Raw genomic sequence first — 10,000 nt, 5'->3', positions numbered from 1 at the left:
CCCTGGCGAGGGGGGGACTTAGTGCACTGAGCCGTGCGGCGGCAGGTAGACGTGCTCTCCTTCCCGAGGAGGTAGACGTGCTCTCCTTCCCAGGTGGTAGACGTGCTCTCCCTCGGTGAGTAGACGTGCTCTCCCTGAGCTGGCAGGTAGACGTGCTCTCCATGGCGAGGGGGGACTTAGTGCACTGAGCCGTGCGGCAGGAGGTAGACGTGCTCTCCTTCCCGAGGAGGTAGACGTGCTCTCCCTGGCGAGGGGGGGACTTAGTGCACTGAGCCGTGCGGCGGCAGGTAGACGTGCTCTCCTTCCCGAGGAGGTAGACGTGCTCTCCTTCCCAGGAGGTAGACGTGCTCTCCTTCCCGAGGAGGTAGACGTGCTCTCCTTCCCAGGAGGTAGACGTGCTCTCCTTCCCGAGGAGGTAGACGTGCTCTCCTTCCCGAGGAGGTAGACGTGCTCTCCTTCCCGAGGAGGTAGACGTGCTCTCCTTCCCAGGTGGTAGACGTGCTCTCCCTCGGTGAGTAGACGTGCTCTCCCTGAGCTGGCAGGTAGACGTGCTCTCCATGGCGAGGGGGGACTTAGTGCACTGAGCCGTGCGGCAGGAGGTAGACGTGCTCCCCGCGGCCGGGCGGGCACTTAGCGCGCGGAGGCTGGAACCGCGGGGTAGACGTGGTCCCCGGGACGAGGGCCGCCTGGTATCGCCCGCCCGGCCCCCAACCCCCCCCCCCCGCGGCGGCGTAAATGAAGAGAGGCAGTCGGCATGAAACCTTCTTTTATTAAGTGTTGTTTTCATCGAGCGTCTTTCATTAAAGGTTGTGTTCTGAAGCAGTCTTTTCTTCAACAGCGCTGTTCTCCGGGGAGAAGGTCTGCCGGCATCTCTAGAAATCTCCCCCCGCCCCTGACCGCCTCCCCCCCCGCCCCCGTTGCCGGTTTGCGCGGCGCCCCCCCTCCCGACGTTGCCTCTTGCCGCTACCCCCGCCCCCCCCCCGCTGCCGGTTTGCGCGGAGCCCCCCCTCCCGACGTTGCCTCTTGCCGCTACCCCCGCCCCCCCCCCGCTGCCGGTTTGCGCGGAGCTCCCCCTTCCCGCCGTTGCCTCTTGCCGCTACCCCCCGCCCCCCCCCGCTGCCGGTTTGCGCGGAGCCCCCCCTTCCCGCCGTTGCCTCTTGCCGCTACCCCCGCCCCCCCCCCGCTGCCGGTTTGCGCGGAGCCCCCCCTTCCCGCCGTTGCCTCTTGCCGCTACCCCCGCCCCCCCCCGCTGCCGGTTTGCGCGGAGCCCCCCCTTCCCGCCGTTGCCTCTTGCCGCTACCCCCCGCCCCCCCCCGCTGCCGGTTTGCGCGGAGGCCCCCCTTCCCGCCGTTGCCTCTTGCCGTTACCCCCGCCCCCCCCCCGCTGCCGGTTTGCGCGGAGCGCCCCCGCCTGCCGTTGCCTCTCGCCGCGGCCACCACCGCCCCCTCCACACCCCCGGGCCCCCGTTACCGGTTTGCGCGGAGCCCCCCCTCCCGACGTTGCCTCTTGCCGCTGCTGCCACCCCCAGCTCCCCACACCCCCCGGCTCGCCGTTAGCGGTTTGCGCGGAGCCCCCCCTTCCCCCCTTCGCGGGCTGCCGCTTCCCTCCCGGGCTGCCCGGCTGCTCTCTAACCCCTGCGACCGAGGCGGCGCTGTTAGGGCGGCCGTGCCGGTGCCCCTTGCCGCAGCTAGCCTCTCGCCGCTGCCCCTCCCGTCCGTCGTCCCCCGTCCCCAAAAACTTGCTGCTCTCCACGCTGGAGCCTGCACGGGGGAGGTTGCGCTCCGCTCCTCCGGCCCTAAAGCCGCCCTCGCCCGCCCCCCGGCTTGCCGCTTGGCTCGGCTGCCCGCCCCCCCCGCTAATCCCCCCAACGCCCCCTCCCCAAAAACACCCCAGCCCTACCGCATGCCGCTCCCCCTCTCCCCGCTCTCGCTGACCGCTGCCACCCCCCCCCCACCCCTCCCCCCCGAAACAAACCCCCCCAGCCCTACCGCATGCCGCTCCCCCTCTCTCCCTAGCCTGCCCCCCCCGCCGTCGCTTGCTGCCGCCGCCGCCGCCGCCGCCGCCGCCGCCGCCGGGACCCGCCTCGGCCTGGTGGCGCGCGCTCGGAGATCCCCGGCTACCCGTCCGTCCGTCCCTCCCTCCCGCCCCGCCCCGGGGGAGGGCCCGGGGCAGCGCGGGCAGGCGGGGAGCAAAAAAAGGCGCGGGCGCCAAAAAACGTCGGGGTCCCGGGGTGGCGGAGGGGGGCGGCGGCGGGGGCGGCGGCGGGTACACGGCGCCGGGTCCAGGGCGCCGGGTCCAGCCCGTCCCGGGGCGGGGACAGGTGGTGTCGTCCGTCCCCGCCCCCGTAACCTGCTCTGAAGCATCCGCTTCCCGCCGCGGTTCGCCCTCCACCCCCCCGCCGCACACGCAGCTGCCGCTTCCCGCCGCCTCTGCCCCCCGCCCCGGGATCAACCACCCGCCGGGTCCAGCCGGTCCCGGTCCCGGGAACCTGCTCCCGGGGCCAGCCGGAGCCACGCCCCCTCCTCTGACGCTTCCAGCTGCCGCCTCCCCTCCCACCCCCCAAACTCACACTGGCCCTCGCCGGCCCGCCCACCCGCCTACCTGCTTGCCCGCCGCCGCTGGGTGGCGTGCCGGACACTCTCGCACACAGGTACACAGACAGGGACACAGGGACACAGGCACTCAGGCACACAGGGACACAGGGACACAGGGACACAAGGACACAGGGACACAGGCACTCAGGCACTCAGGCACTCAGGGACACAGGGACACAGGGACACAGGCACTCAGGCACTCAGGGACACAGGGACACAGGGACACAAGGACACAGGGACACAGGCACTCAGGCACTCAGGCACTCAGGGACACAGGGACACAGGGACACAGGGACACAGGGACACAGGGACACAGGCACTCAGGCACACAGGGACACAGGTGGCGGGCCGGAGGCCTCTCCCCACTGTGTGGCAGGGGTCCAAGAGCCACCCCAGCCCAACCCAGAGGGTCTTTTGCACCTCTCTAGAGGCCACCCAGAGACCCCAGGCCGCAGCAGAAGCCTCCCCCGCATGCTCTGCAGGCTTCCGACCCACCCCAGGCCGCACCAGAAGCCTCCCCCGCACGCTCTGCAGGCTTCCGACCCACCCCAGGCCACAGCAGAAGCCTCTCCCGCACGCTCTGCAGGCTTCTCAGCCACCCCAGGCCGCAGCAGAAGCCTCTCCCGCACGCTCTGCAGGCTTCTCAGCCACCCCAGGCCGCACCAGAAGCCTCTCCCGCACGCTCTGCAGGCTTCTCAGCCACCCCAGGCCGCAGCAGAAGCCTCTCCCGCACGCTCTGCAGGCTTCTCAGCCACCCCAGGCCGCAGCAGAAGCCTCTCCCGCACGCTCTGCAGGCTTCTCAGCCACCCCAGGCCGCAGCAGAAGCCTCTCCCGCACGCTCTGCAGGCTTCTCAGCCACCCCAGGCCGCACCAGAAGCCTCTCCCGCACGCTCTGCAGGCTTCTCAGCCACCCCAGGCCGCAGCAGAAGCCTCTCCCGCACGCTCTGCAGGCTTCCGACCCACCCCAGGCCGCAGCAGAAGCCTCTCCCGCACGCTCTGCAGGCTTCCGACCCACCCCAGGCCGCAACAGAAGCCTCTCCCGCACGCTCTGCAGGCTTCCGACCCACCCCAGGCCGCAGCAGAAGCCTCTCCCGCACGCTCTGCAGGCTTCCGTCCCACCCCAGGCCGCACCAGAAGCCTCCCCCGCACGCTCTGCAGGCTTCCGTCCCACCCCAGGCCGCAGCAGAAGCCTCTCCCGCACGCTCTGCAGGCTTCCGACCCACCCCAGGCCCCAACAGAAGCCTCTCCCGCACGCTCTGCAGGCTTCTCAGCCACCCCAGGCCGCAGCAGAAGCCTCTCCCGCACGCTCTGCAGGCTTCTCAGCCACCCCAGGCCGCAGCAGAAGCCTCCCCCGCATGCTCTGCAGGCTTCCGACCCACCCCAGGCCGCAACAGAAGCCTCCCCCGCACGCTCTGTAGGCTTCTGACCCACCCCAGGCCCCAACAGAAGCCTCCCCCGCACGCTCTGCAGGCTTCTCAGCCACCCCAGGCCGCAGCAGAAGCCTCTCCCGCACGCTCTGCAGGCTTCTCAGCCACCCCAGGCCGCACCAGAAGCCTCTCCCGCACGCTCTGCAGGCTTCTCAGCCACCCCAGGCCGCACCAGAAGCCTCCCCCGCACGCTCTGCAGGCTTCCGACCCACCCCAGGCCGCACCAGAAGCCTCCCCCGCACGCTCTGCAGGCTTCCGACCCACCCCAGGCCGCACCAGAAGCCTCTCCCGCACGCTCTGCAGGCTTCCGACCCACCCCAGGCCGCACCAGAAGCCTCCCCCGCACGCTCTGCAGGCTTCTCCGCCACCACAGGCCGCACCAGAGGATCTTTTGCACCTCTCTGGACGCCACCCAGAGACTCCAGGCCGCACCAGAGGCCCCCCCCCCCCAACCATTTACAGGCTGCAGTGCCAGCCTAGGCCCCGCTGGCAGCCTCCCTTGTCTGCTTTGGAAGGCCTCCCATCCACTCCAGACCTGCCTGGAGGCCTCCCTCGACTGCTCCCGGGGCCCTCGAAGCCACCCTAGGCTTTCTGGAGGACCTGCTCGACCGCTCGGGCGGCTTCTGACGCACCCTCGGCCATCCGGCGCCCAGCAGCTCCCAGGGCCAGGCACCGGCCACCCCCTCCGGCCGCCCCTGGGGCCGGGGGTGGCTCGGACTCGGCGCCCCCAACGTGTCGTCCCGTCCCCCCCCGCCCCGCACCGCCGAACATTCGCTGCAGCCGAGGGCTTGCCGCTCGACGCCTACCCCACCCGCCCAGCCCCCCGCTGCGGCCCGGCGCTGCCCCGGCCGCTGCGCCCCGCCTCTCATCGCTCCCCCCACCCGGCAACCGGCCGCCGGGCACGGCAAGTCCCAGGGCAGGGAACAGGTGCTGCCGGGACCCCGTGCTGGCTGCCGGCTTCCCGGGGCTGCCCCGGGCACGGACAGGTCGCCCCCCCGCCCCGGCGAATGTTCACCGAACCGGCTGCCGGCTGCCTTCGAGCACCCCCCGCCCCCCGCCACTATCGTCCCCCCCGCCCCCCCTCCGCCTCCGCTGCCGCTTCTCCCCGCACCGCCTCCACTGCCTCCCCCCGCCGCCGGCGAACGAGTCGCCGGATCCGTAGGGTGCCGGGAGCCCGAACGGCGAGCGGCTCCGGCTGCTGCCGGGGCCGCGGGGCTTCGAGCCGCTCCGGCCGCGGCCGGGACCCCGTGCCGGAAGCCGGCATCCCGGGACGGCCCCGGGACGGCCCCGGTCGCCGGCCGGGTGACGTTCAGCGAAGCGGCTGCCGCCAGTCTTTGGGCCTCCCCCGTGCCGGGGCCGCGGGGCTTCGAGCCGGTCCGGCCGCGGCCGGGATCCCGGGCCGGACGATGGCTTCCCGGGCCGGTCCCGGTCGCCTCCCGGGTGACGTTCACCGAAGCGGCTGCCAGCTGTCTTCGAGCCCCCCCCCCCCCTCCGCCTCCGCTGCCGCTTCTCCCCGCACCCCCTCCACTGCCTCCCCCCGCCGCCGGCGAACGAGTCGCCGGATCTGTAGGGTGCCGGGAGCCCGAACGGCGAGCGGCTCCGGCTGCTGCCGGGGCCGCGGGGATTCGAGCCGCTCCGGCCGCGGCCGGGACCCCGTGCCGGAAGCCGGCATCCCCGGACAGCCCCGGGACGGCCCCGGTCGCCGGCCGGGTGACGTTCACCGAAGCGGCTGCCGGCTGTCTTCGAGCCCCCCCCCCCCTCCGCCTCCGCTGCCGCTTCTGCCCGCACCCCCTCCACTGCCTCCCCCCGCCGCCGGCGAACGAGTCGGCGGATCCGTAGGGTGCCGGGAGCCCGAACGGCGAGCGGCTCCGGCTGCTGCCGGGACCGCGGGGATTCGAGCCGCTCCGGCCGCGGCCGGGACCCCGTGCCGGAAGCCGGCATCCCGGGACGGCCCCGGGACGGCCCCGGTCGCCGGCCGGGTGACGTTCAGCGAAGCGGCTGCCGCCAGTCTTTGGGCCTCCCCCGTGCCGGGGCCGCGGGGCTTCGAGCCGGTCCGGCCGCGGCCGGGATCCCGGGCCGGACGATGGCTTCCCGGGCCGGTCCCGGTCGCCTCCCGGGTGACGTTCACCGAAGCGGCTGCCGGCTGTCTTCGAGCCCCCCCCCCCCCTCCGCCTCCGCTGCCGCTTCTGCCCGCACCCCCTCCACTGCCTCCCCCCGCCGCCGGCGAACGAGTCGCCGGATCTGTAGGGTGCCGGGAGCCCGAACGGCGAGCGGCTCCGGCTGCTGCCGGGACCGCGGGGATTCGAGCCGCTCCGGCCGCGGCCGGGACCCCGTGCCGGAAGCCGGCATCCCCGGACAGCCCCGGGACGGCCCCGGTCGCCGGCCGGGTGACGTTCACCGAAGCGGCTGCCGGCTGTCTTCGAGCCCCCCCCCCCCTCCGCCTCCGCTGCCGCTTCTGCCCGCACCCCCTCCACTGCCTCCCCCCGCCGCCGGCGAACGAGTCGCCGGATCCGTAGGGTGCCGGGAGCCCGAACGGCGAGCGGCTCCGGCTGCTGCCGGGACCGCGGGGATTCGAGCCGCTCCGGCCGCGGCCGGGACCCCGTGCCGGAAGCCGGCATCCCGGGACGGCCCCGGGACGGCCCCGGTCGCCGGCCGGGTGACGTTCAGCGAAGCGGCTGCCGCCAGTCTTTGGGCCTCCCCCGTGCCGGGGCCGCGGGGCTTCGAGCCGGTCCGGCCGCGGCCGGGATCCCGGGCCGGACGATGGCTTCCCGGGCCGGTCCCGGTCGCCTCCCGGGTGACGTTCACCGAAGCGGCTGCCGGCTGTCTTCGAGCCCCCCCCCCCCCTCCGCCTCCGCTGCCGCTTCTGCCCGCACCCCCTCCACTGCCTCCCCCCGCCGCCGGCGAACGAGTCGCCGGATCTGTAGGGTGCCGGGAGCCCGAACGGCGAGCGGCTCCGGCTGCTGCCGGGGCCGCGGGGATTCGAGCCGCTCCGGCCGCGGCCGGGACCCCGTGCCGGAAGCCGGCATCCCCGGACAGCCCCGGGACGGCCCCGGTCGCCGGCCGGGTGACGTTCACCGAAGCGGCTGCCGGCTGTCTTCGAGCCCCCCCCCCCCTCCGCCTCCGCTGCCGCTTCTGCCCGCACCCCCTCCACTGCCTCCCCCCGCCGCCGGCGAACGAGTCGGCGGATCCGTAGGGTGCCGGGAGCCCGAACGGCGAGCGGCTCCGGCTGCTGCCGGGACCGCGGGGCTTCGAGCCGCTCCGGCCGCGGCCGGGACCCCGTGCCGGAAGCCGGCATCCCGGGACGGCCCCGGGACGGCCCCGGTCGCCGGCCGGGTGACGTTCAGCGAAGCGGCTGCCGCCAGTCTTTGGGCCTCCCCCGTGCCGGGGCCGCGGGGCTTCGAGCCGGTCCGGCCGCGGCCGGGATCCGGGGCCGGACGATGGCTTCCCGGGCCGGTCCCGGTCGCCTCCCGGGTGACGTTCACCGAAGCGGCTGACGGCTGTCTCCGAGCCCCCCCCCCCCCCCTCCGCCTCCGCTGCCGCTTCTGCCCGCACCCCCTCCACTGCCTCCCCCCGCCGCCCGCGAACGAGTCGCCGGATCTGTAGGGTGCCGGGAGCCCGAACGGCGAGCGGCTCCGGCTGCTGCCGGGACCGCGGGGATTCGAGCCGCTCCGGCCGCGGCCGGGACCCCGTGCCGGAAGCCGGCATCCCCGGACAGCCCCGGGACGGCCCCGGTCGCCGGCCGGGTGACGTTCACCGAAGCGGCTGCCGGCTGTCTTCGAGCCCCCCCCCCTCCGCCTCCGCTGCCGCTTCTGCCCGCACCCCCTCCACTGCCTCCCCCCGCCGCCGGCGAACGAGTCGCCGGATCCGTAGGGTGCCGGGAGCCCGAACGGCGAGCGGCTCCGGCTGCTGCCGGGACCGCGGGGATTCGAGCCGCTCCGGCCGCGGCCGGGACCCCGTGGCGGAAGCCAGCATCCCGGGACGGCCCCGGGACGGCCCCGATCGCCTCCTGGGTGACGTTCACCGAAGCGGCTGCCGGCTGTCTTCGAGCCCCCCCCCCCTCCGCCTCCGCTGCCGCTTCTCCCCGCACCCCCTCCACTGCCTCCCCCCGCCGCCGGCGAACGAGTCGGCGGATCCATACCGTCCCGAGAGCCCGAGGCGGCGGCACCCAGTGCGGGTCCGGCCGAGGCCGGGACCCCGTGCCTGTCGCAGGCTTCCCGGGACGGCCCCGGAACGGCCGCGGTCGCCGGCCGGGTGACGTTCTCCGAAGCGGCTGCCGGCTGTCTTCGAGCCCCCCCCCCCCTCCGCCTCCGCTGCCGCTTCTGCCCGCACCTCCTTCACTGCCTCCCCCCGCCGCCCGCGAACGAGTCGGCGGATCCGTAGGGTGCCGGGAGCCCGAACGGCGAGCGGCTCCGGCTGCTGCCGGGACCGCGGGGATTCGAGCCGCTCCGGCCGCGGCCGGGACCCCGTGCCGGAAGCCGGCATCCCGGGACAGCCCCGGGACGGCCCCGGTCGCCGGCCGGGTGACGTTCAGCGAAGCGGCTGCCGCCAGTCTTTGGGCCTCCCCCGTGCCGGGGCCGCGGGGCTTCGAGTCGGTCCGGCCGCGGCTGGGACCCCGTGCCTGTCGCAGGCTTCCCGGGACGGCCCCGGAACGGCCGCGGTCGCCGGCCGGGTGACGTTCACCGAGGCGACTGCCGGCTGTCTTCGAGCCCCCACCCCTGCCGTGGCCGCGGGGATTCGCCCCGGTCCGGCAGCTGACGGTTCCCTGTGTCGGACGCCGGCTTCCCGGGACTGCCCCGGGACAGCCCCGGTCGCCTCCCGGGTGACGTTCACCGAAGCTGCTGCCGCCTGTCTTTGTCCCCCCCCCCCGTGCTCTCCCTCAGGCGGGAGGTAGACGTGCTCTCCCTGGGCGAGTAGACGTGCTCTCCCTGGGCGAGTAGACGTGCTCTCCCTCGGCGAGTAGACGTGCTCTCCCTCGGCGAGTAGACGTGCTCTCCCTCGGCGAGTAGACGTGCTCTCCCTCGGCGAGTAGACGTGCTCTCCCTGGGCGAGTAGACGTGCTCTCCCTCGGCGAGTAGACGTGCTCTCCCTCGGCGAGTAGACGTGCTCTCCCTGGGCGAGTAGACGTGCTCTCCCTGGGCGAGTAGACGTGCTCTCCCTGGGCGAGTAGACGTGCTCTCCCTGGGCGAGTAGACGTGCTCTCCCTGGGCGAGTAGACGTGCTCTCCCTGGGCGAGTAGACGTGCTCTCCCTGGGCGAGTAGACGTGCTCTCCCTCGGCGAGTAGACGTGCTCTCCCTGGGCGAGTAGACGTGCTCTCCCTGGGCGAGTAGACGTGCTCTCCCTCGGCGAGTAGACGTGCTCTCCCTCGGCGAGTAGACGTGCTCTCCCTCGGCGAGTAGACGTGCTCTCCCTGGGCGAGTAGACGTGCTCTCCCTGGGCGAGTAGACGTGCTCTCCCTCGGCGAGTAGACGTGCTCTCCGCGGAGATCGCGCTTGTCGCCAAGGGGTCGCTGTTGCGCTCTGCCTCCGCCTACGTCATCGTACAAGCCGGCGTGATTTCTGCGACCTGCCGCTGGGCGGAGGTCGGCTGGTTGTGCGCTCGCGGAGCTGACGGCCCTCCAGTTCCGTATATGAGGGAACAAGCGACGCCGAGCACTCCCAGGGCAGCGCTGCCGAGCGGCTGCTCCAAGCCACCCGCCAGGCGGCTGGGCAGGGGTCCGTCTGGCTTCTCGGTGGCTTTCGCCCGGGTCAGAGAGGGGACCCGCGGGGCCGAACAAAGGCGCGGCGGTTTGGAGCGGCCGCTGGCGCACCCTCAGCGGTGTTGGATGGGTTTCGCTCGTCCGTGAGCCGGAGCCCAGCCCGGGCTCGGCAACGAAAGCGGGGAGTCGGGAAGCGTGTGCTTGCGTGCGCACGCGAGGGAACTAGCCGCGTCAGCGGGTTGCCGGGCCGCCTCGTCCGCGGCCTTCGCGGGAGGAGCCCGGC

The sequence above is a fragment of the Melanerpes formicivorus genome, unplaced genomic scaffold (assembly GCF_026170545.1).
Source record: "Melanerpes formicivorus ecotype bairdi unplaced genomic scaffold, bMelFor1.0.p_v2 SCAF_315, whole genome shotgun sequence".
NCBI lineage: Eukaryota > Metazoa > Chordata > Aves > Piciformes > Picidae > Melanerpes > Melanerpes formicivorus.
Note: the sequence above shows the minus strand (reverse complement) of the source record.